Source organism: Bidens hawaiensis, unplaced genomic scaffold (assembly GCF_021521415.1).
Source record: "Bidens hawaiensis isolate Kalapana, Puna unplaced genomic scaffold, B.hawaiensis_p1.1 tig00030839_1, whole genome shotgun sequence".
Classification (NCBI taxonomy): Eukaryota; Viridiplantae; Streptophyta; class Magnoliopsida; order Asterales; family Asteraceae; genus Bidens; species Bidens hawaiensis.
The window spans coordinates 173,296-199,606 of record NW_027495169.1 but is presented as its reverse complement, the minus strand read 5'-3'; the positions used below and the strand labels follow the sequence as shown (position 1 = coordinate 199,606).

The window sequence follows — 26,311 nt, the reverse complement described above, 5'->3', positions numbered from 1 at the left end:
ACAAGAATCATAGCATGAGGGTAGATTATTCTCTTAGGTAGCGTTTGATACACATGAATAACATACAACATATTAATGGAGCATTGTGAGAATGAGAAAAAAAACATTTGAAAAAAAAATACATTTGGTTGATCAATGAAACAGAATTACCTACACAATGAATTACATTACCTTCAAACACATCATACCTACCTACTTTGCACCCCCTGCCTTTATTTTTCATTTTGTATCATCTTTCATTTTACTTTCTCGACACCACCACCTGACCGCACCACCGTGGTCGTCTCCACCTGATCACCACCACCTCCACCACTACGTGACCACCGCCACCACCCTCGCCACCACCGCTTGGCCACCACAACCATCGCCACCACCTGGCCACCACCACCATCGCCACCGCCACCACTACCAGCATCACCGCCTTAGCCATCACCATCGCCGCCGACATTACCGTTTTTTTTACTTAGTATTTTTGTCATATGTATTCCATTATTGCGTCTTTTCGTCCTTAACATACAACATAAAGTCTTAACCAAATAAGAAAATGAGATGATAATGATCCATTTCATTTCCTTAATCATTCCATTATCTTGTTTATTTCATTCCATCGTTTGTTCATTTACCCTATATCAACCGGACCCTAGCGTAGTTGAGATTAGAATGTAGATTGGTTTGTGAGTGCCATCAAAAAGTTGGTGATTGAAGGTGATATTAATAATGATAATATTCCTTTTGTCCCATCAAGATTGCAATCACTTTCCATTTCCAGATGAAACAAAATTAATGCTACTAATGTGAGTATCTACTATTTCTTGTTTTGCCACCGTTCAAAGTTACAAGAAAAATATATTTTTTAAAACTTTATGTCAAATCAACAAAAAAAATGTTTCCATTTTAATGTTAACAACATGATGGAAGCAATTAGCTACTCGGTTTGATCCATTCACGGCTCTTCTAATGGGTAAGCCATGTGAATGCTATGTAGGCAAATGGTTAGATAGAACGTGCGAATGATTGCATCAGATTCAGAATTTCTTCACCCTTGTGCAAGGATATTTTTAATTATATTTGTATATAAAATTCAATAAATAATATTAATTAAATCCCTCTATGCATTCTCTACTTGCAGAGTTACATGTGATGGTGGTGGGTTGGTCCTTATTTAAGTACCTCATCCTCTAATCTTCATAACCATCTTCCCAACTCATTTCATTAATCAATCTCCCTTCAAGATCATCAAAAAAATGGCAAAAAATTGTGTTCTTCTTTTGCTATCTTTTGTCGGTTATCTTTTCGTTCATGCCGATGCTTTTACTGCTTCGAAATGGTATAGAGCTCATGCAACCTTTTATGGAGGGAGCGATGCATCGGGAACAATGGGTAAGTTTTTATCAAGCTAAAGTTGAAGATATTATTGACATTTTGCATTATACAAGTTTTACTTGTACTTGATGAACATTTTTTAAAATATTTTAGCAAAAAACTAGAAAAGTTGTTTTCTAGTTGTACTTGTACTTCAAGAAACTATAAACCAAACCCATGAAACTTGCACAATTTGGTTTGCCACTTGGGTGCAACCATTGATGCATATAGCACAACTAACAACCCACTAGTTTTTTCTTTTGTTTTTTTTACTGATTTTAAGGTTGTGTTGTGTAGGTGGAGCTTGTGGGTACGGTAACTATACTCTACGGGTTATGGTACGAGAACTGCTGCATTGAGTACTGCTCTTTTCAACGATGGTGCCTCATGTGGACAATGCTACAAGATTATATGTGACTACAAAGCAGACCCAAAGTGGTGCAAGAAAGGAGTGTCAGTGACGATCACTGGCACAAATTTCTGCCCACCAAATTACGCTCAGGCTAGCAACGCGGGTGGTTGGTGCAACCCACCGCTCCAACATTTTGATATGGCCCAACCTGCTTGGGAAAAAATTGGCATTTATGCCGGTGGGATCGTCCCCGTTATTTACCAAAGGTTAGCTATCTTGTTAAATAGACTCAACCGATTGTTATATAAGTAACTAATACTTTTGATTTGATGGTTTTTCAGAGTACCATGTAAGAAACACGGTGGAGTTAGATTCACAATCAACGGACGAGACTATTTTGAGCTTGTTTTGATAACCAATGTTGGTGGGGCTGGAGCGATTCAATCGGTTAAGGTTAAGGGCTCGAAAACCGGATGGTTGCCGATGTCGAGAAATTGGGGAGCTAATTGGCAATCAAATTCGTATCTAAATGGTCAATCTATGTCATTTATGGTCACAACCAACGATGGAGTCACTCGAACGTTCAATAATATCGTTCCTGCAAACTGGGGTTTTGGTCAAACTTTCTCTAGCCGGTTACAATTCTAAAAAGGAAACAAAGTAACATTGTGTGTTTGTGCTTCAGGGTTTAGAGTTTCGGGTTTTTTAAAGAGGCAGCGGCGTGCTTACTCTTTTTATAGAAGCAGCCCGCCGGGTTTTCTTTTGTCGGGTCGTTGTTATAAAACTATATGAATTTGAGGGGTGAAACGGGTTTCCCTAATTCTAACCCGGAAAACCCAGATTGTGTTGGTTATACTTGTGTATTCTTTAGTAATTATGTAATAAGAAGCACTATAATTCTTCTTTAATATTATGTTTTGTTGTATGGACAAAAGTCCTATAATTAATACAAATATGAAGTTATTATTGACTTTAAAAGTGATCTAGTTTCCTTTTTTTTATTGCACTAACATATCATTTTCTTTGACAAAATATAATATTTCTGTCTATATGCTTTAAAAACTAGAGTATTTGTCGATTGAATTGGTGTAGCATATACCAAATAACACGTTGAATTGGTGTAAAATATATATGTAACAGGAGTAAAGAGAAATATGTATAGCTTTTTTATAGGAAAATTGGTTTTAAATACTCTCAAGTATGCTCTATTGGCAAATAACAGGCCCAACTTTGCACTTCGCTGGTGGCGGTCCCAACTAAAAGAGTATTTGATTTTAACAGTCCGCGACTAACGAATGACTAACTCCGTTAGTTTGTTGCTGAGTTGGCAAGCATAGCTGTCAAAATATTGCTTATGTGGCAGCTTACATGGCACAATATCTTCATTCTCTCTCTCTCTCTCTCTCATGGACTAACGTCTTCATATACACCGGCCACCACCATTCGCGGCCACCACTGTTGCCGCTAATCTGTCATCACCATGCTTCACGATGAAATTCTGGTCCAACGGTGGGGTTTTTCATTATAACTCTAGAAACATACTCCAATTCGAACCCAAAATTCATGTTAGTTTATTACAGATTGCAATTAAATCTTAGGGATTTTATTTGGTTGATAAAAACGAGTTGAATGATACATTTATTACCTCAAACGGCGTTCAAATTGATAGCCTGCGGAGCCTTGCCAGAATTCATACAACCCACCGGAAAAACGATTCTGATTTTTTGGATTCAAACACGCCATTGGTGGTGTTGGTGATTCGTTTATTCGCTGGAAAAATGTGGGTGCATGTAGGGATATGCAGTGGCAGGGAAGAGCCGAATGATGGCGGTTGCAAGTGATGACGATGGCGGCGGCTGCCAGTGGCAATGGCACGGTGATGCAATGGTGGCTCTTATTGAATAAACAGGGAGGAGGAAGCTAGCGACATATTATGACTCGTCGGATGATGGAGAGGGTGGCAGCGAAATTGTCGCCGGAGAAGATGGTGAAGTGGGGATGTAGAAGACGGTGAACAGATGATGTGGATTTACACCTATCTACATATGTTATTATTATATTATTATTATTATGCCTAATTGTCACGTAATACGCCACGTAATCAAGGTTTTGACAACAAATCATGTCACGTAATCATCAGACTAACGGAGTTAGTCATCCGTTAGTCGCGGACTGTTAAAAATAAATGTCCCTTTAGTTGGGACGGCCACCAACCAAGTGCAAAATTGGGTATGTTATTTGCCAATAAGGTATAGTTGGGAGTATTTAAAACCAATTTTCTTTTTTTATAACATAACATTTACTAAAAACATAACGTTGTGACATATCTGTTTATGGAACAACGAATGCACATAGCACTTCTTACTTATTACACTAAACGAACGGGTCGAATTAACAAAAACAATTATATGGCTAGATAATTCAATGATTATATCAAAAGCTTCAAGAACCCTAAGGTTTCGTGATGAATAAAATTCAATTTATATGTATATCATATCCGATGATACATACTGCATACTTAACATGTCTATCTTTCTTTTATACATGCATACATACTTTCTCTCTTTCTTTCGTACTTTCATTCTTTTAGCATGTACATTACATACATAACTATCTATTCGTTTTAAAGAACATTTCGCCCTATAACATTCGCATATATTATTAGGGTCTGCAACCCTGTAACCTTCGCAGATATTATTAGGGTTTGCAACCCTTTAACCTTCGCAGATATTATTAGGGCCTGCAACACTTTAGGCGTATCAGCATACAATCATACATTATCCTCTTTATATTTATATTTTGTACTTTCGCACACACACTTACTCTTTTCTATAACTTTCATATATCATTCATACATCATTCATAAACAATCACATATCATACACTTACCACTTAAGGTAAGTGTATTGACTACTCGCATCGAGTATGCACGCAACACCGAAAACATAACAAGGAAATGGGGCTAGAAACTCACCTGATCTCGATTCCTTTCAGAGTTAATGGTAACTCCTTTATTTAACTGGGCACAACTAACTGTATAACAATTACCACTACAACAAAAATGCCTTTTTAGGACCTTTTGTGTGGGACGTTTGTAAAATAGGGTCCTAAAATCTATTTAATATGACAAATGAACATTTGAGATCATTTTACAATATACGCTACAGAATTGGTGTCCTAAAAAGCTATCTAATAGAATGGATGATTCTTTAGGGTCGTATTATCATATAACTTAATAAGACACTTAAAATCTAAATCCTAATAAAGTAACCTATAAGACATGTAGTTGTTGGTGTCACATTATGTAGTAATGTAATAGGACACTTGATCACTTAAGATCTTATTATAACATAAGTTAATAGGACATTTTGTAGTTAAGTCATAAATGTTCGGTGTTATAAGACCCTTTCTAGTCGATGTCATATAAGAACATAACATAATAGGACATTTTACACTATGGTCTTATAACTTTAACATTTACAAGACGCTTAATCATTGTGGTGTTATTATAATACACCGTAATAGGACATTTGATATTTTAGTCATAAAACGTATGTTTTATAGGACGCTTATTCGCTAGAGTCTTATTATAACATAACTTAATAGGACACTTGACACTTGAGTTTTATAACTTTAACCTTTATAGGATGCTTAATCATTGTGGTGTTATTATAATACACCGTAATACGACACTTGATATTGTAGTCATAAAACATACGTTTTATAGGGTGCTTATTCGCTAGAGTTTTATTATAACATAACTTAATATGAGATGCTATAACCCGTTTAAGGAATATCTAGGTTTGGTGATACCCATACTCGTGAATTTGGGTCAAATACACGAGAAGCCTCTATTTATAAATAATGCAATCTGTTGGCATGTGATAATGTAAGGAGCAACTAGAGAGCTTTTATAGCTTTCGTTTATATATAATAGATAAACAAATAAAGTATGTATACTTCAAAAAAATTTTTTTGAAGGAACTCATGAAAATTAAAAATTAAAACTACTAATTCTCGCCCCCCCCCCCCCCCTCAACTCCAAATTCATATGGAATTTCCCTCTAATTTCACCCTCGCCTCTTGGTTTCGCTAATGCATACATCTCGAACCCTAAACTTCTAACCTATCAACATTCATCTCACTGCCGCACTCATTTATATCTCTGGTGAAGCCACTATCGCCGACCAACAATAATCACACGACCTAGCCAACGGCGCTCGGCTGGTCCGACGCTACTTTAACCGCTGGTATGGCGCGGTTACGAGGTTTAATGGAACCATCTTTTACAGATCTTCTTAGGTTTTAGCTTTAATTTCACATTTCTTCGTTTTTATATTATGGTTATTCTATAAGTTTTTGTGTATGGTTGTATGTATATAAATTAGGATCAAGTATATGTATGTAATGGTGGTTGTGTGTGTATTTGTTTGTTGTATGCATATATTTGCAGTAAGTATATGTTTTTGGCTATTGTATTGTGTTTACAGATGTATACATGCTAATTTTGACTATGCACACCAACTGCTCGTTGAAATGCTTTAATCAAACTGACTTTTATGGGAGACTACTTGATGAGTTTTTTATTCGTTAAGCATATTATAAATCATGACTTATCTATATCGTTATTCAATGAAATCAATTACCCATATTATAAATCATAACTTATCTATATCGTTATTTAGTGAAATCAGTTACCTCAAATTAAGCTTGAGAGATGGTACAGAATTGATTAATTGAAGAGTAGACATCTATGGGCATTTCTAGATTTAAATTCCAACCGAAGGGTGTTGAAAGCAATCATTTATTCTCTAAATTGTTTCATCACTTAATTTTATATTGTACTCGTTGAAAGTAATCGATTATACAATTTTGTTTATAATATTTTTTTTATATATAACAATTTAGGTGATTTTTGATATATTTCATGTTGGCTAAACTTTTAAAGTTGACCCGTTTATAGATAAGTGGATTAAATTTACATTTATAAAATCAGCTTGGTACCAATTATTGTTCTAATGATATCTTATGTTTGGTTCATGGATTTGATTGGGAACTGATAGGAATCACAATGCTTGAGCGCGCACACACTACAAAAGAAGTGATCAATTGGGACTAAAGTATTGGAGACTGATGTATCAGTCTCAACTACATAGTATCTAAGACTGATTTATTAGTTGTTGGTAGTATTGGGAACTGATTTCTAGGCGACATATTTTAGTAACTAATAGTTAGTAGCTAACATTTAGGCACCACATTCAAGACTAAATTGCTAACATTTAGGCACCATATCCAAAACTAAATTTCAGTCGCAAACATGTGTGTATCATATTTCTTTGTGAAGGAAAATGTATTGGCTAGTGAAATTTATTCTCAAATTTGTCTCTAATGTAGAGGGAATGTATTAAAGACTGAATATTAGTTCTTAAAATCTTTAAAAAATGAGCTAAACTAGTGATTGATATTCAGTTTTGAGTCTCTTATTATAATATGCAAGTTCTATCTTTTTGGCAACCTTATTCGAAACTAATATTTAGTCACTGACGATTTTAATTTTATCTATAATATATATAAACGAAAACATAAAAATCCTATGTGTCGTGATGTGGTCGCTCCTCCTTTTTTTGGAGTTACCAGATTTGCTTGAGTTTTAAATGGAGGCTTCTTATGCATTTGACCCAAATTCACGGGTATGGGTCTCATCAAACCCTGATTTTTCTTAAACGGGTTATAACATCTCATTAAATTAAAAACTAATCTCACCAACTATTTGATATAAAAATCCTATAAAGTAGGGATATACTAAAAATTAATATATGATTTATTTAAAAAAAGATATAATATTTTTTATAATTACAAAACCAATTTTATAGTAAAAAAAATAAATGAATCTTGATATCAAACCTATATAGGTTTTAAACCGGGTTATTAGATAATATAACTAAAGACTAGTATTCCATCTTCAATATAACTGATATATATTCGACCATTATAAGGAAATATATTATAAACTTAAAAGCACCTTATCTGAGACAAAGTTTTAGTCATAAGTACGAAGTATGTCTATGCTAGTCAGTGTTGCAAAAATCCCGACTAGGCACCGATTAATTCCCGATTAATCGCTAGTCCCTACTTCACTGATTAATATTGGGCTATTCAGCCAATTAATCGGTTAACGGTCAAATCCGGCCAAAATCGACGATTTTCGACAAGATTCCGACCAAAATCAGTGGTTTCCGGCGAGATTCCGACCCAAATCAACTATTTTCGACGAGATTGCAGCAAAAACTAGCGGTTTCTAGCGAGATTTCAGCCAATTTCCGACCAAAATATGTTTGTGTATGTATAAAACTGAAAAATTACATATAAAAATGTATGTATGTATGTAAAAAACTGAAAATTATACATTAATGTCCGATCCGATTAATCCCGATTAATCTCGACTAATCCCGATTAATCGTTAGTCCCCACCCCACCGCTCGACCACCGACTAGCAATTTTTGCAACACTGATGCTAGTGCTAGTGCTAGAGATTGTATTTGAGGGAATTTTATTCAAGATTGAATTTTAGTCCCGTATACGTTCCTTCTATATCAAAAAGTGGTTTGAATTAAGGGTTATTACACAATTTTTGTTGTTATTAACTATTATTATTATTATTATTATTATTATGGGAATATGCCATAAAAAACCAACATACTTTCTCTTTTTGCTCACAAAAGTCCCTTGACAATTTTTTGCATTTTAAAGTCCCTGCACATACTAATTTTGAACATAAATGTGATGTAACTTATTATAGTATTTTTTTGCTTATGTGGCATACACATGAAATTAAATAGGTTGACATGGACTGCCTATGTGTCAAAAATTGACATGTAAGCAAAATTATGCTGTAGTTAAAGTTTTGTACTCTCATAACAAAGTTTATTTAGAAAAAGATCACCGGTTGTTCTAGTTAAAGTAGTAGCATCCTCCTCCTCTTCAAGACCCATTGACAAAGAATCCGACAACTCATCATTGGTACTCATTTCATAGGTAGTGTCACTAAAATCGCTTTCGTCATCAATGGTTTGTGATTCCATTTTATAAAAACAAGTGTAAAAACACAATCTGGTAATGATGGTTTATAATCAATTGTAAAAATATGATTTTTTATTATAAAAACGTAAAAAAATGATTTTGTAAGTAAAAAGGTATAAAATGGGTTTATCGTGCGATCAGTTTAACACGATGTTAGAGCATTTAAGGTATCAAATCAATTTAGATATTGTTTGCGATTACATACCTGATTTGTTTGCTTTGTTATCAATTTTCGAATTAGATGACGATCCCTTTGCTCTTGTGATTCTGCCGTTTAGTATTCTACCATTAAGTTATTTTGGGTGAATGGATTCAATAAGTATTCCATCTAATGTCCACGTAATTTCTTTTTTTCTTTTGAATAAAAATGTAAATGTCACATAAGGAAAAGGAAAAACACGTAAGCAAGGAAAATCATATTTAAATTATTTTTATAAATTACATCACATTTATGTTCAAATTTAGCATGTGGAGGGACTTTAAAGTGCAACAAATTGTTAAGGGACTTTTGTGAGCAAAAAGAGAAAGTATGTTGGTTTTTTATGGCATTTTCCCTATTTATTATATAAGTAAGAGATTTGGTACCATAAATCTGCTATTGGGCCACTTTGCGACACTATTTGGTAAAGACATTTTGTTTTGTTTTAGCTCTGGTACGTAACGAATGTAATGAAAAACGATTGAATTACAGTTTTATTTTATTTTTGTTTGTTTTAGTTCTGGTATCGTAATGATTGTGACGAAAACCGACCGAATTTGTATAAAATCGTCGCCTCAATGCCTAGAATCGAAAACGGTCATGTTTTACCAAGACTCGAGTTTTACTTACCGATGTCACCCCATTAGTCTACCTCAATATTTATAATTTTTATCCTTTAATTTGGTTTTAGCTCTAGTACGATCAACGCTTGAATTTTACCACCGCTCCAGAGTTTTAACGACCTACCTGATGCCAAATAAAACATTAGTTGTAAACAATAGTAAATTGTTATGCATAGTTGCACACTCTATATATTTTCTGAAAAGTCATTATAAAAATTAGAGACTTTATAACAATTAGAATTTTAAACCCAACCTTGAACCCCCCGCCATCCTAAAAGTTTAAAACCCAATTTTAATCAAACTCCCGCTCCTATATTTTAAACCCGATTTATCTTCCAGATGTGACACATCTCTCTAGCACCTTATCATCAGTTGATACAAGTCGCATTGATCTTTCAATGAGAGTATAACGAGATTGAAGATATTATCCGCCAATGAGATGAAGCTGACTTTGAGGGGTAGTTATTTTTTATTAATTAGAAGGTTATCCCAGTACCGCAAGTTCTTCAATTTTCTTTTCTTCAAGTTTGAAGTAATTTCAGATCATGAAATTGGGTTTTGCTATTGTGGATGTTAGTGCCCAAATTGGAACTGATATTGTTTTTTGGTTTATAGATCTATAAGTAGATTGGAATTATATGTTGATTTGTTCGATCCTAATTATAAAGCTACAAAATTCCATGTTTCTTTTTGCACACTAGCTATAAAAATTGATCCCCTTGAAAACATTAAGAAGAATTATATGTTGATTTGTTCTGCAGCAATTCATATGTAAGTCAAACGCTGATAATGCTAATAGAAGTTTGAAGAAACACTAAGTGACCCCGGCAGATTAAGGATAATCTTAGGGTTAAGTAGATGTTTCCCACGAGGGTTAGGTCCGGCAAAGATGGTTATTCTTCTCAACCTGCAAAACAGACACCGTAAGCTCGTCACTGAGAGGGGGGGGGGGGGTTCTCCTTATGACCACCCTCCGGTGTGAGAATCAGACTAGATTGCTCTGAATATAAGTGTATATTGAGATAAATAGCTAGAGAGAAGATGATGATACCGTTCCAAGGTGTTGGAGTATTTATAGCCGAAGGTAGGTTTCCAAGCAGGTACGGCCAGCTGTATATAATATTCCTTTTCCACCAACTATGGGCTACGTTCGTGCCACGATGGGAGTTGGTGGGTAGGCAGCGGCTGATAGTGACATTTTGTACTGGAGCGTGCTCCTCCTCGTACTATTGTCGGTGAGCTGTCACTCTGTGATTGGTTCATGGGTTGCTTTTGCCAGATCTTGTCTATTTGTCCATACCTTGGTAGGTATAGTACAAAAGATCTTCCAGAAGCGTACGGACTGGCTCTTTTGGGCGGGAATATTCCCGCCCTGCTCATTCCTTCTTCTGGTGACATTACTGAAGTATTAAGAGTTAGTGCCTTATGCGTGTAGCCTTACTGTTAGTGCGGGTGGCCTTCCTTCTTGGCTTGTACCCACAACTGCGGGGACAGGCAGGGTACTGTACCAAGGGAGGCTTTCCTGCGGGAACAGCTGGCTTACTGCGTGTAAGGTTTTCATCTCTCTGAGCATGGTGGGTCCTGCGGATCCAGTTGGTCTTTGCGCAGACGTACCTCTTCAAGGTGAGTCTTGCGGGTCCAACTGGGTTTTGCGGGGACCTACCTCTTCAAGTCCCCCCAGTCCATTGTTCTTCTCATGAATTGTTAATAAGTGAGGTGAACTTTTGGACTTTAAGCAAGGGGTTTTAAAGGGGTTTTCGTTTTTTAAGGTTCTCCGTGGGGATTCTTCCAGCAGTTTTCCTAATGTCACTTGCAGAAAATTCCCGACTTTTTCTGCCTGATCTTTGGGTATGATGCGGGTAGGTGTGTAACCTCTCCGCAAGTCGGGAGCGTTGAGTTACACTTGTGTAGATTCTCCACGGGGTATTGGTAGTTTTAGACATAGTGATCAGTTATGTTAAACAACCAATTCCACCTTGAAACTTCAAACAATCTGGTTCTCAACGTTCCCGCCATGCGGGGGTGTTATTTCCCTTTCCGCAAGCATGACCCATAAGATCCATCTTGGGTTTAATTCCCTGCAAGTGCTGAGTATGTGAAGGGTTTCGCATTGACACTGTACCCGCACTTGTCTTATGGTTTCTTGTTTTCCAAGGTATCTTCTTGGCTTCAGTTCCCTGCAAGTGCTAAGTATGTGAAGGGTTTCGCCTTGACACTGTACCCGCACTTGTCTTACGGTTTCTTGTTTTCCAAGGTAGGGGGTATATTCCCTTTTATTTTTGAATCTTTTTGGAATTCGGAGAGTTGGTGAAAGGATAAGGACAGTCCAAACGGTTGAAGGGACGTTGGCGTCTTCTGACGGTTTCAGGACGTGCAGGAAGTTATGACGACGTGACAGCATGTGGTCAATCAGGACGCTTTTTCAGGCGCGTGGGCGCGAGTTTCATGACACGCGCCATTCCGACACCTGTTGCCAGCTTGCTTTATCCACGTGTTGCTGTGTCATTGCACCTGCGCTTTCTCTCACATCCGCATTAAATTCATTGCATTCATTGCGATGAGTATATAAGGGTGTATCTCGTCCCATACCTTCACTTCACCTTTCTTTTCCTTTTAAGCGATTTCCGGCGAATACTCATCTTTTCCGGCGAGCATTCTCCTGAAACCGCTTTCTTTCATTATCATTTAAAAATGTCTTCTTCTACTCATGACCCCGAGGTTAACGTCGAGGAGTCCGACGTTTACCTCGAGAACCCGACGTCCACGTCCGATAAGGACGATAAGAGTACTGCTGGCGAGTGCCAGTGTACTCTTTCTGTCGATGTATACCATCACATCGTCAAGAAGTTCATGCTGGAGCCGTATGAGCCAGAGTTCCCGGAGGTCAACCAGACGGTATACGACGCCCCTAAGGGCAAGATAGGGGTCTACGCTTCGTTCTTCCTATATGGGAATCTAAGATTCCCATTAACGAAGTTCGTGTACCGTGTTCTGGAGAAACACGGTGTTCACTTGACGGAGGTGCACCCAATGGCAATTGCCAAAGTTCGCCATTTCGAATGGGTGTGCCGTATTTTGGGTATCGAGCCTCGCGCCGACCGCCTGATGACCTTCTACACTTGGAGTTGCATCCAGGGTTGGTATACCCTTGTTACACGGATCAAGGGTTTGAAGATCTGCGCTACTGAGTGTAGTCTTCGTTCTTGGAAGCGGGAGTTTTTCTACATCTCCGCTCGCGCCGTCCCCATCGCGATGACGTTCAAGAATGGGAGGGCACTTCCTAACCTTCACGCCTCTAATTACCAGGAAACGGAATGGTTCACCAAGATCTCCCAGATTCAGACTCCGGTTTATCGCTTCGCGGAGTCTGGGATGGTGATGCTTGGGATGAGCCGCGTGTGGAAGGATGCCGGGTCTGGGACGCCGCAAATACCCATCGTCCTTGAATACGGTTTGAACTATATTCCTTATGGTAAGCTCCGTCTTTTGTGTTGGTTTAGGATTTCTTCTAACATTGTTATCTTTTTATTTCAGAAGGGAACAACTTACAGTCGCTCTTGCACCCGCGGGAGACTGGTGGTCCCGCACGGTTGGGTACTCGTGATCTCGATGAGAACGAGTTGCCCATTTTGGAGCAAACTGCGGATAGATTTGTAGAAGTCTACCCGCCAGGCCACGAGATTTTAAGCGCCACTCGGCCAGGTAAGGAGTTTTTTAATCCTCGTCCTCTTCATGCTTAAACTTCTGCTGGAATTCCTCTGATCTTGTCATCTTCTGATGAGGGATCCGCAGACGGGCCTTTCATTGTGAGGAAAAAGAAGGCGGCTGGCGTGAAGGGCAAAGCGAAGGTTGCTTCCTTCGTTGACATGGGGAATCAGTCTGATTCCGAGACTGAAAGTGAGGAGGCGACGGGGAACCTTGGTGGTGGTGACGCGACCATTGTCTCAGAGGTTGAGACGACAGTCACTTCCGAGCCACCAAGCGTTACGAAGGTGACTGGCGTGAAGAAACCAGTTCCATCGGGTCCATCTCCGCCTGTCAGGGCTTTCAAGATTAAGAAAACCCGTAAGTATATTTTGTGTACCTTTTCCGCATTTCCTTCCGCCTTTGTTTTTTATATCTTTTGTTTTTCTTCATGCAGGAATGGACTTATCTGCTTTCGAGAGCGGTGCGGGAGGAAGCGGTTCAGGACCCACGACGATAGGTTTGGTCAACCTATCCGAGGCGGTGACCCAGGCGGCTGCGCCTGTTTCTGGTACTGGTTCAGTTGCTCATACTGTTGAAGCAACTGTTCCGGTTATGACGTCATCTGTCATGGCTGCTGTGCCGACGACGGCGTCCAGTTTCGTTGCTGCGTTGAGCAGTTCAACTTCTCCGCCGGCCGTCAGTGCCATCTTTACTACATCATTCATCGGACCGGCGATGACTTTTTCCACGAGCTCATCTGCGGCGGCTACCACGGTTATGAGTTCATCTCAAATGAGTTCATCTCCGATGGTTTCTACCTCAATGGCTTCTGCAGTGTCACATTCGGCGTCAGCGACTACCTCGTCCTTGGCCGGTTCTTCAGGTATGTTTAGAGTTGGGACCTCTAGACTTACCTCTGTTGATGAGGGGGTCCAATCTTTGCCTCCTTCCCATCTCCTTGACCTCTTGGATGGATATCCTTTAGGTTCGGGTGATGGGTTTAGCGGCTATCGGCCTGTTGTCGACCCTACAGGTGCTTGGGGTTACTTTGGCCTGTTATCCATTCTTGTCATTTTTTCCTAACTGTTTTTTGTTTTTGCAGTTTCGGATTCCAATGAGGTTTATGCTCCAAGGTGGAATATTCGCTGGGGAACAACCCTCCGGACGGCTGCAGACTGCGTCGACTGGGCGCGCCATGCCGCTCCAAGCGGTGCATTGGGGGAGGCAATGGCTAGCTACCAGGAGGGCAGGTTGTCCAACGAGCTCCGAATCCTTCTCGCCCGGATGCAGCCACGTGTCGAGTTACTTTGTCGTGAAAACGACAAGTTAAAGACTGCGCGTAGCTTGGAGGGGGCTCAGGTGCGATCGCTGCGGGAGGAGAACAAGAAGCTTGCCGCCACCGCTGCGGAGAAAGAGAAGGCCTTCAAGGATCTTGAGGCCGAAATTCAAGCTAGGCATGAGGCCCGTTCCAAGGCTACCCAAGCTATTAACGAACAGCTTAGGTTGGCTAAGGAAACTGCGCGTAATGCAACTGAAAGGGCCACCAAAGCTGAAGCCGTTGCTGAGCCTCTGCGCGCTGAGAATGAAGAATTAAAAGCTAAACTAGAGAAGCTTCAGCAGGCTCATGAGGCTTTGGCTTTGGAAGATGCCAAGAAGCTACAGGAGCTCTTGGATCAGAAGGGTGTGCTTGATCGCACTGAGCGCAAGCTTAAAAGCGTCGAGGAGGCTGCTGCCAAGGAAGTGCTGCTCGCCAACTTAAACAAGAATGAGGCCGAACGCGCACGCGATCAAGCTCACGCTACCCTTCAAGAGGCTCTGTCCAATAAGGACTGGCTTCTACGAGAAGCGTTGCCGCAGGTACGCATAGCTCCATAACTCTTTGCTTTTTGCTCTTTTTCTTTATACTTAGAAAAGTTTTTTTTTTTGTGTAGGTTGTGCATCAGATTTTCGCGAACACATCCTATGATGATGCCATGAGTGCAGCCCTCAACGCTTCTCATGAGAATGGAGAGAAGGCTTTTTTCTTGCTTGGTCTAGGGTTTGCAGAGAAAGGCATCCCGCCTTCCAAATTTCCTTTACACGATGTTGACACTGAAGCTGCCTATGACCAAGCTGTGAACCAGTATGCTGCCTTCTCGCATCCGGTTGTGGAGAAGGTGAATGAAGTTGCTGCTGCTGATGACGGGCTAGCTGTTCTCAAATCTTTCCTTGAACAGTCGCAGCCAACTGATGGTGCGGGTTCAAGTGGGTTTGGAGGGAGTGGTCTCGAAGCCTGAATCTTGAGATTCCTCCCGAACGTTAGGATAGATTTGTACATTTTGTAGGCGAGTAGATAGCCATTTTGTAATGTTTGAACAGCTTTTAATGTGAATATAAATGTTTTGTTAATGCCTTGCCTTGTAAACATTATATGATTTACTCATGCATATTTTAGTTTAACTTAGCAATTTTTTTAAGTGTTTTGAATAAGTTAACCTTTCGGCGCGTGTCAGATAATAGGTTAATGTTCTGTTTCTTCTATCATGATTGTGCGAGTAAGACCGTCACTTTCACTTAGTAGGATGACCAAACTTCATCTATGCCTGACCTGCGTGAAGGTTTTCCTCATCTTCCCCTTAGAAATTTTTGCTGTTTTTGTGTTTATGCGGGTTGTGCCGCTTTCTACACGCAACGACTTACTTCCTCCCTTACCTATTTATGCGGTGAATACCGGCATATCAGTGTGGTCAGTTCATAAGTATAAAGGTAAGGCTATCAACATCAATGTGATAAGGAGAATCATTTCCATTAGAAGTGGCTCTAGGCCTTTTCTTTACAAGTTTGGAATTGATCTACATGTAACATCTGCGTAATTGAGCTCCATTCCATGTTCTTGGGATGGGGGTGCCATCGAGCCTTTTGAGCCGGTATGCGCCCTTTCCCAGAACTTCTTTAATAATGTATGGCCCTTCCCAGACCGGGGCCAGCTTTCCTGGGCGCTCCTGGTTCGAAGCCTCGTTGTTACGCAGTATGTAGTCTCCGACATTGAAGTTGCAGAGTTTCACCCGCGTGTTGTAGTACTTTTGCATTTGTCGCTTGTAGTTCTCTTCACGCGCTGCGGCTAAGTCTCTGCGTTCTTCGGTTAGCATAAGGTCTAACCGTCTTTCCGCATCATTGTCTTCTGGTTGAGTTATGACTCTTGGTGAGGGTAGACCAATCTCGATTGGAACCATGGCTTCAGTGCCATAGGTGAGGCTGAACGGGGTTTCGCCCGTGCTTGCTTTTTTCATCGTTCTGTTTGCTCAAAGGACATGTGGAACTTCGTCCACCCAGCCGTATCTATGCTCCAAGAGTCTTTTCTTTATGCCGTCGAAGATGCTCTTGTTTGCTCTTTCTACCTCGCCATTACCCTGCGGGTGTGCCACTGAGGTAAAGGTGTGGGTGATTTAAAGCTCTTTCAGCCACTTTTGTAGCTTCTGGTCAGCAAAGTTGGTGCTGTTATCGCTCACCAAATTCTGTGGAAGTCCAAAACGACAAATAATAAATTCCCAAATAAATTTTTTGATATGTTTTGCGGTCGTTTGGGCTAGGGGTTTTGCTTCTATCCACTTGGTGAAGTAGTCGATGGCTACCACTAGGAACTGAACGTTCCCTGCTGCTGTGAGAAATGGGCCTGTCACATCGATGGCCCACTTCTGGAATGGCCATGAAGAAGTGACTGGAACAAGTTCGTTCTTCGGGCGATGCGTGTTGGGTGCGTAAAGCTGGCAGGACCTACATTTTCTGATGTAGGCCAGCGCATCCGTGTGCATTCCCGGCCAAAAGTATCCCGCGTTGTTTAGCTTAGCTACAACTGCGCGTGGACCTGCGTGTACTCCACAGATGCCTTCGTGTACTTCCCTTAGGAGGTAGTTGGCATCTTGGTCGTCAACGCATCTGAGGAGTGGACCAAGAAAATTACGCCTGTAAAGTATGTCATTAACAAGTTGATAGTTCAGTGATTTACAGCGTATCTTTCTTGCCTGTGTCTTTGACTCTGGTAGTACACCCGCTGCAAGGTAATTTATGATTGGTGTCATCCATGTTTCCGTGCCGGTTTGGATGACACAAATTTCCTTGTGCGGGACTGATGGTGCTCTAAGAAGTTCAACGCAGATGTCTTTTCCCAGGTGGGTGTAGGCTAACGATGCAAGCTTGCTTAACGCATCCGCAGATTTGTTTTCGCTTCGCTTGATGTGCACAACTTTGCAATCGTTAAAATCGCGCATAAGGGTTTTTGCTTGTGCGAGGTACAGGGCCATTGTGTCGTTCACGGCCGTGTACGTCCCGTTAATCTGGCTGGCTACTAGCATGGAATCCACGTGGGCTTCCAAGTTTTTCACCCCCATCTTACGCGCAATTCTTAATCAAGCCAAGAATGCTTCGTATTCCGCTTCGTTATTCGTACTTGGGATGTCCAGCCGAATAGCGTAAGTGTATTCTTGGCCTGCTGGGTTAGTTAGTTTCAACCCTGCGCCTGAACCTTCGTTGTTGGCTGCTCCATCAGTATAGAGTCGCTAGACATCGTTAATGTCTTGGGCTGGAGATGGTTGAGCCTCATCCTGGTACTCTTTTTCCCGCAATGCGGGGACTTCCGCAATAAAGTCGACTAAGGCCTGGGCTTTTATGGCTGGTCTTGGCTTGTACTTTATCGCGTATTCCCCCAACTCAATTGCCCATTTGTCTAGGCGCCCCGACAATTCGGGTTTGCCTAAAACGTTTGCAAGTTTGAAGTTGGTGAGAATGGTGATTGGGTGACCTTGGAAATATCGTCTTAGCCTGCGTGAAGCCTGTACAAGCGCTAAGACTAATTTTTCCAGGGTAGAGTACCGGGTTTCCACGTCTGTTAAGACGCGGCTTACATAGTAAATGTGACATCTGACCCGATCCGACCCGACCCAGGTACCCGTTTCTCTGACCCAATCTCTTCCTTTTGTGATTTAATATTTATTTATACTTATACTTTATTTTTAATAATAATAATATACTTTTCCTTCCCGCCTCTTTCTCTCTCTTTCTTTCCGCCGTCCCGTCCCTCTTCCTTCTCTCTTTCCGCCTTCTTTTCCCTCTTGTCGCCGTCCCGCCCTTAAGCCTTGTTTCCCTCTTTTTCTTCTAACTCTTTTGTTCCTTCCCGCCTAAGGTTGTCTGCGCAGACCCCTTGCAAGGAAGCCTGCGTGAAGACCACCTGTTTCAGCGATACGCGAGACGAACTCTTCTCGCAGCGCGCTAAGAATTGTAGTTCTTCTCGCAGCGCGCTAAGAACGGTAGTTCTTCCCGCGACGCGCTAAGGATTGTAGTTCTTCTCGCAGCGCGCTAAGAATCGTAGTTCTTCCCGCGGCGCGCTAGGAATTCTAGTTCCTCCCGCGGCGCGCTAAGAAATGTGATTCTTCCCGCGACGCGCTTAGAAATGTAGTTCTTTCCGCGACACGTTAAGGTTGTTTCTGACTGCCTTCGCGCTCGCGCTCTCTTGACCTTCTGTGTCTGCCTTCGCGCCTTAGCCTTCTCGCGCTGAACCCTTTGAGTTTTCTTCTGTTTAATCTAGCCGTTGCTTTTGTGTTGTCTTATCTTTGAGCTGTTGACCTAATCTGCTTTATGTCTGAAAAGCCACTTTTGGCGCATCATGCGCACCAACCCCATTGGTTGGCAGAAAAAGTGACTGACATTATCTTTGGAGATCTGCTTTTGCCATGCTTGACCAGTACCTTTATCTGACCCGCCCATGCTTTTTACTGTTCCCTGTCAGCTTTATCTTGCCTCTGCAGCTGCCATATCTTTTGATATCTTTTGCTTTTGGATTCTTATGCTTTTTGATATCTTTTGCTTGATCCTGTTAAAGATCTTTTCCCCTTTTCTAGGGATTATGTCTCCTAGGGTTTTCCTATAAATAATAGTAATATTTTCATAACACTACACACACAAAACACTTAATCTCTCCTGTTCTCTTGCCCCTTGCTCTCTCTGCCGTCTTCCTCTCTGCCTCCGTCTTCCTCCCTGTTCTGCCCTGCTTTTCCGGTAATATATATATATAATAATTTACTTATTAATTATGCTAACTTATAATCAAGACTTAAATCAATTCATTAAAACAATAATCTTATTTTTAGGTTAACTTGTGCTTGTTTAAAGTTGGTTCCTGCTTTATCTTACACCGCATCGTTTATCAAGTGAGTAATCTCGTACCTAATCCCTTTTTGCTTTTAATGTTTTGGGATGTTCATGTGTTCATACAAACTTAGAGTCTTAAACTTGTTTATGAACTTTAGTCGCGCAGTATCCCATGTGTTGAGGACGTAGACTTGGCTGTTTATTTGTATGTGTGGATCATTAACCGTCTTGTCGGTCTATTCCGCAGTTTTCATGGTACCATTAGATGAACACGGGAGAACTATCGTTTATGATTTTCTCTTTTGTATACACATGCACAGTTTGTCTTGTTTGTGAGCTCAATTGTGAGCACTGGCAGTCTTATGAATCTTAGAGTTGGTCCCGATCAGATTACACCCTTGTTGAAAACCAGACATACACATGTTGCGCGCAGATTTTATTGTTATCTATGTATTGTATTAAACTTGATTTCTCACCAACACGCAAGTGTTTGACGTTTATTTTAACACATGTTCAGGTTTGCTGTAGCTACTTTTGGAGCTTGTGGACACGTAGGACGTTTTTACTTTTGGACCTAGATTAAAATGTATCAAGACAAGTTATTGCTGTTCGAATATTATGATTTATAATATATTAATTTATGTTGGTTTATTTATATCTTGTGTTTACCCTGCGCCTGCGCGAATGAATGTATTTATTAAATATTGACACCCAATAGTGTCACGAGTAATGAAACAATATGTGGCGCCCCGATGTATAATCCGCCTTTGGTCGGGGTGTTACAGATTGGTATCAGAGCTCGTTGACTTTAGGATAGGTGGTAAGACGTAACGGCCTAGAATACCTAAGAGTCCCTTCTCGCGCATGAGAGAAATCTCATGTTTGCGCGCTTATTGTTAATTACTCGTTATTTATGAATATGCTCGCACTTGCGCAGTATATGATTTTATGTTTTATTTCGCGATATTTCGATTTTTGTTGAATTTCGATTTTTATTGATTTTACTTACATGTTCGTTTGTTGGATTTGAAAATCCGAAAAGTCATGGTGATACATGAATAGTTGATTTTCAATTTCCCTTTACGATTATGTTCTGAGGTTGGAGACTTGAAAAGTCATGGTGATACATGAATTGTCAACCTCCAATACTCGTTTGCTCGTATATTTTAAATTGGGAATTCGGAAAGTCATGGTGATACATGAATTGTCGATTCTTGATTCGAATTTGTTACCTTTATTAAGTCTGCATTTAGGATCATTTATTTTACTTTAACTTTTGACAGTAACTGACTCCGTGAAACCAAGCTTTATAAGATTAAAACTTTGCGCTAAAGCCAAGATATTAACTAAAATTAAAATTTTTATAGAATGCCTCCGCTATCTCGCCGATTTCAGAGAAGAGAAGCCTCGCGCATGCGTAGACAGCAACGTTCCCAGGAAATGGCCGCCGTGATAGCCCAAGCCTTGAGCCAAAATAATACCTCCAGTTACAACATTAAATCCTTTAACGCGGGTAACCCTCCAAAGTTCACAGGTCTTGAAGGAGCCACCGTGATGCTCCAGTGGCTTGAGAAAATAGAAAACACTTTCCTCCACACCCAATGCCCCTCAGACAGACGAACCCTGTATGCTTCCAGTGTCCTGGAATCCAGAGCGCTTACATGGTGGAATGGAGTAGCTCATGCGCGTGGCGCAGAAGCTGCTTCCAGCATGCTCTGGGAGGAATTTAAGGAAATTCTGACGCGAGAATTCTGCCCTCCCAACGAAGTTAAGCGCCTGGAGGAGGAATTTTGGAATCTTAAGCAATACAGCGGCGAAGCGCGCGAGTACGCGACGCGTTTCCATGAACTAAGTTTGCTTGTCCCTCACCTTGTTACCCCTTCCCGCCGAGCAATCGAGAAATTCCTTGGGGGTCTCCCCATGGAAATTCAAGATTCTGTATGGGCCAGAAACCCAGTAACCCTCCCTGACGCTATTGAGTTGGCCGCTGTGCTCAGCGACAACCATGTCAGAGCAGGAACCTTGTTCCTGCGGGGAGCTGAGAAGACCAAACCCACCAAAACTGCCCCTGAACCAACAGAAACCAAACCAGAACCCTCAAACCGTAACAACCTCAAGCGCAGGCGCAAGGCCTATGCGCTTACCAACCCGCCCATTGTCCAGCAACCCATCTACCAACCCCCAGTTTATGCGCCTAACCCACTGTCAACCTACCCAACACCTCCTGTAGCCCATAACTATGCCTTAACCAATCCTGCACTCCCTGCCCCGCCAACTAAGAAACCTTACACAGGAAACCATCCCTTTTGCCCAACCTGTAGATTTCACCACCCAACCCAAACCCCGTGTCGACTTTGTACCCGATGTGGCCGCGCTGGTCACCTTGCAGAAAACTGTAGAGTCCTTCTCGCCAATCCAATTGCGCCAACACCACCAGTCTACCCGCAGAACCCACAACCAACCTACCAAAACCCACGACCCAGATCGTGCTTTAACTGCGGTGATCCCAGTCATTTCTGGAACGCGTGCCCGAGACTACAAGTTCAGATTACACAAGCGAATCCGGTGAACCAGATTTCAAACCAAGTAACGCGTGGACGAGCTTTTAACATAACCGCGCACCAAGCGCAAGCGAATAATGACGTAGTTAATGGTACATTTTTGCTTAACGGATTCTATGCTTCTGTACTTTTTGATACTGGCGCCGATCGAAGTTTTATCTCTCGCGCCTTCGAGCAGAAGCTTGCGCGACCGCGCAACGATTTAAAAGAAGATTTTTCAGTTGAATTGGCTAACGGTGAAACTGTTTTAATTAACTCTGTGAGTAAAGATTGTACGCTTAACCTTAACGAAAACGATTTTCTGATTGACCTCATCCCTATGCCTCTTGGAAGCTTTGATGTTATCATTGGTATGGACTGGCTTTCGCATAATCGCGCCGAAGTTATTTGCGCCAAGAAGTTGATTCGCATACCTCGAGAAAATGGTGATCTTCATATTTACGGCGAAAAACCCTCCAGTGGTCTTAAACTTATGTCTTGCGCCGAAGCCCAAAGACTCATGCGGAAGAAGTGTATTGCATTTCTAGCCCATGTGGTTAAACCTGCTGAAGAAAAGAAGCTTCGCGATATCCCTGTTGTGCGTGATTTTCCTGAAGTTTTTCCTGATGATCTTCCTGGTATCCCTCCCGCTCGTGAAGTCGAGTTCCGTATTGATCTTGTCCCTGGTGCTTCCCCCGTAGCTAAGTCTCCTTATCGTCTTGCACCCGCTGAGATGCAAGAATTGGCCAGCCAACTTCAAGAGTTGACTGCTAAAGGATTCATTCGCCCTAGCTCTTCGCCCTGGGGTGCTCCGGTGTTGTTCGTTAAAAAGAAAGATGGATCGTTTCGCATGTGTATTGATTACCGCGAGTTGAACAAACTCACCATTAAAAACCGGTATCCCTTACCACGTATTGACGACCTCTTTGATCAACTCCAAGGTGCCTCTTGTTTCTCGAAGATTGATCTCCGCTCTGGCTATCACCAGTTGCGCATCCGCGATGAAGATGTTCCGAAGACTGCTTTTCGAACTCGTTATGGCCATTTTGAATTCTTGGTCATGTCCTTCGGTTTAACCAACGCACCCGCCGTTTTCATGGATCTAATGAATCGGGTGTGTAGGCCTTTCTTGGATAAATTCGTGATTGTGTTTATCGATGATGTTCTGGTGTATTCTAAGACCAAGGCCGAGCATGAGCAACATCTCCGATTGGTATTGCGAAAGCTTAAAGCTGAGCAACTCTATGCTAAGCTTTCCAAGTGCGAATTCTGGTCTGATGAAGTACAGTTTCTTGGTCATGTTGTCAACAAGATGGGTATTCATGTCGACCCATCCAAGATTGAAGCAATCAAGAACTGGATCACGCCATCCTCTCCTTCTGAGATCCGTTCCTTTCTGGGCTTAGCTGGTTATTACCGGCGTTTCATTTCAAACTTCTCGAAGATCGCTTTGCCTTTAACAGCTCTAACGCACAAAGGTAAACCGTATATTTGGGGCTCGAAGCAAGAAGAAGCCTTTCTAACGCTCAAGCGTTTGTTGTGTGAAGCTCCTGTTCTTGCGCTACCTGAGGGTAATGATGATTTTGTCGTGTATTGCGATGCATCCAACCAAGGTCTCGGTTGTGTTCTTATGCAACGAGGCAAGGTTATCGCTTACGCATCAAGGCAACTTAAGGTTCATGAAAAGAATTATACAACTCACGACCTCGAACTTGGTGCAGTTGTTTTTGCCTTGAAGATCTGGAGACACTACCTTTATGGTACTAAGTGTATCCTTTACACTGACCATAAAAGCCTTCAGCATATCTTTGATCAGAAGGAACTTAACATGAGGCAACGCCGATGGAACGAACTCATCAGCGATTACGATTGTGAGATCCGGTATCATCCTGGTAAGGCTAATGTGGTAGCCGATGCGCTCAGCCGAAAACCCTGCCAGCTTAACTGTATCTTGCCGCGCACCCAGCTTCACTTCGCGCCGATTCAAAGCAACCTTGAATCGCGTATTCGTGACGCGCAGCGCGCATCCATCAGTAATGGTAACCTTCGCGCCGAGTTAGCGTGTGGCGCGGAAGCGCATTTTGTGCCTAATCTGAGTGGAATTCTCTGCTATCTCAATCGCATCTGGATTCCCTTTGATGTGAATCTTCGCGCTGATATCCTGAGTGAAGCGCACAAATCTCGGTATTCTATTCATCCTGGCGCTGATAAGATGTACAAGGATTTGCGCATAACTTATTGGTGGCCCGGTATGAAAAAGGATATTGCTGTGTTCGTAGCTAAATGTCTGACTTGTTCTAAAGTGAAAGCTGAACACCAACGCCCATCTGGTTTACTCGAACAACCAGAAATTCCTACGTGGAAATGGGAATGTATAGCGATGGACTTTATTACCAAGTTACCTTTGACAGCAAGCAAACATGATAGCATTTGGGTAATAGTGGATCGTTTGACTAAGTCTGCTCACTTTCTGCCCATTCGTGAAAACTACCGTGTTAAGCATCTCGCGCAGCTTTATGTCAAGGAAATTGTCTGCCGCCATGGTACTCCTTTGAGCATCATATCCGATCGCGATGGCCGTTTTATATCTCGCTTTTGGAAATCTCTCCAATCTGCCCTAGGAACTCGCTTGGACATGAGTACGGCATATCATCCCCAGACTGACGGTCAGTCTGAGCGAACTATTCAGACTCTTGAGGATATGCTCCGATCTTGTGTTCTTGATTTGGGAGGTAATTGGGATTCACACCTGCCTTTGATTGAGTTCTCTTATAATAACAGCTATCATTCCAGTATCGGTATGGCCCCATTTGAAGCACTTTACGGTCGTAAGTGCCGCTCCCCGATTTGTTGGAGCGAAGTGGGAGAAACTCAAATCACAGGACCCGAACTTGTTCAAGAGACAACCGATAAAATCGCCAAGATCCGTGATCATCTGCTGACTGCCAGAAGCCGACAGAAGAGTTACGCAGATCGTAGGCGAAAGCCTCTCGAATTTCAAGTTGGTGATCTTGTTCTACTCAAAGTGTCGCCTTGGAAAGGTGTTGTCCGCTTTGGGAAGAAGGGTAAGCTTGCTCCTCGTTATGTTGGTCCATTCAAGATTCTCGCGCGTGTGGGAAAAGTTGCCTACAGACTTGACCTGCCGCCCGCGCTCAGTAATGTGCATCCAACGTTCCATGTATCCAATCTCAAGAAGTGTTTAGCTGACGAGAACCTTCACATTCCACTTGATGAAGTTCAAGTTGATGAATCTATGCATTTCGTTGAGAAGCCTGTTGAGATTATGGATCGCGAGGTTAAGCAAACCAAGCACAGTCGTATCCCTATCGTGAAAATTCGTTGGGAGTCCAAGCGCGGAGCCGAGTTTACATGGGAAAGGGAAGATCAAATGAAGATCAAGTACCCGCACCTGTTCTCTGCGCAACCTACTTCGAGATAAATTTCGGGACGAAATTTCTTAAAGTAGGGGAGACTGTGACATCTGACCCGATCCGACCCGACCCAGGTACCCGTTTCTCTGACCCGATCTCTTCCTTTTGTGATTTAATATTTATTTATACTTATACTTTATTTTTAATAATAATAATATACTTTTCCTTCCCGCCTCTTTCTCTCTCTTTCTTTTCGCCGTCCCGTCCCTCTTCCTTCTCTCTTTCCGCCTTCTTTTCCCTCTTGTCGCCGTCCCGCCCTTAAGCCTTATTTCCCTCTTTTTCTTCTAACTCTTTTGTTCCTTCCCGCCTAAGGTTGTCTGCGCAGACCCCTTGCAAGGAAGCCTGCGTGAAGACCACCTGTTTCAGCGATACGCGAGACGAACTCTTCTCGCAGCGCGCTAAGAACGGTAGTTCTTCCCGCGACGCGCTAAGGATTGTAGTTCTTCTCGCAGCGCGCTAAGAATCGTAGTTCTTCCCGCGGCGCGCTAGGAATTCTAGTTCCTCCCGCGGCGCGCTAAGAAATGTGATTCTTCCCGCGACGCGCTTAGAAATGTAGTTCTTTCCGCGACACGTTAAGGTTGTTTCTGACTGCCTTCGCGCTCGCGCTCTCTTGACCTTCTGTGTCTGCCTTCGCGCCTTAGCCTTCTCGCGCTGAACCCTTTGAGTTTTCTTCTGTTTAATCTAGCCGTTGCTTTTGTGTTGTCTTATCTTTGAGCTGTTGACCTAATCTGCTTTATGTCTGAAAAGCCACTTTTGGCGCATCATGCGCACCAACCCCATTGGTTGGCAGAAAAAGTGACTGACATTATCTTTGGAGATCTGCTTTTGCCATGCTTGACCAGTACCTTTATCTGACCCGCCCATGCTTTTTACTGTTCCCTGTCAGCTTTATCTTGCCTCTGCAGCTGCCATAT

General features: G+C 41.8%; 1 pseudogene across 1 annotated transcript; it reads left to right on the top strand.

The window, feature by feature from the left end:
- The first annotated feature begins 977 nt into the window (after positions 1-977).
- LOC143581253 (expansin-A11-like) lies at positions 978-2,730 on the top strand (annotated as a pseudogene). The gene is made up of 3 exons (XR_013143798.1): positions 978-1,380; positions 1,660-1,980; positions 2,056-2,730. The product of XR_013143798.1 is annotated as an expansin-A11-like (transcript).
- Positions 2,731-26,311: the final 23,581 nt, after the last annotated feature.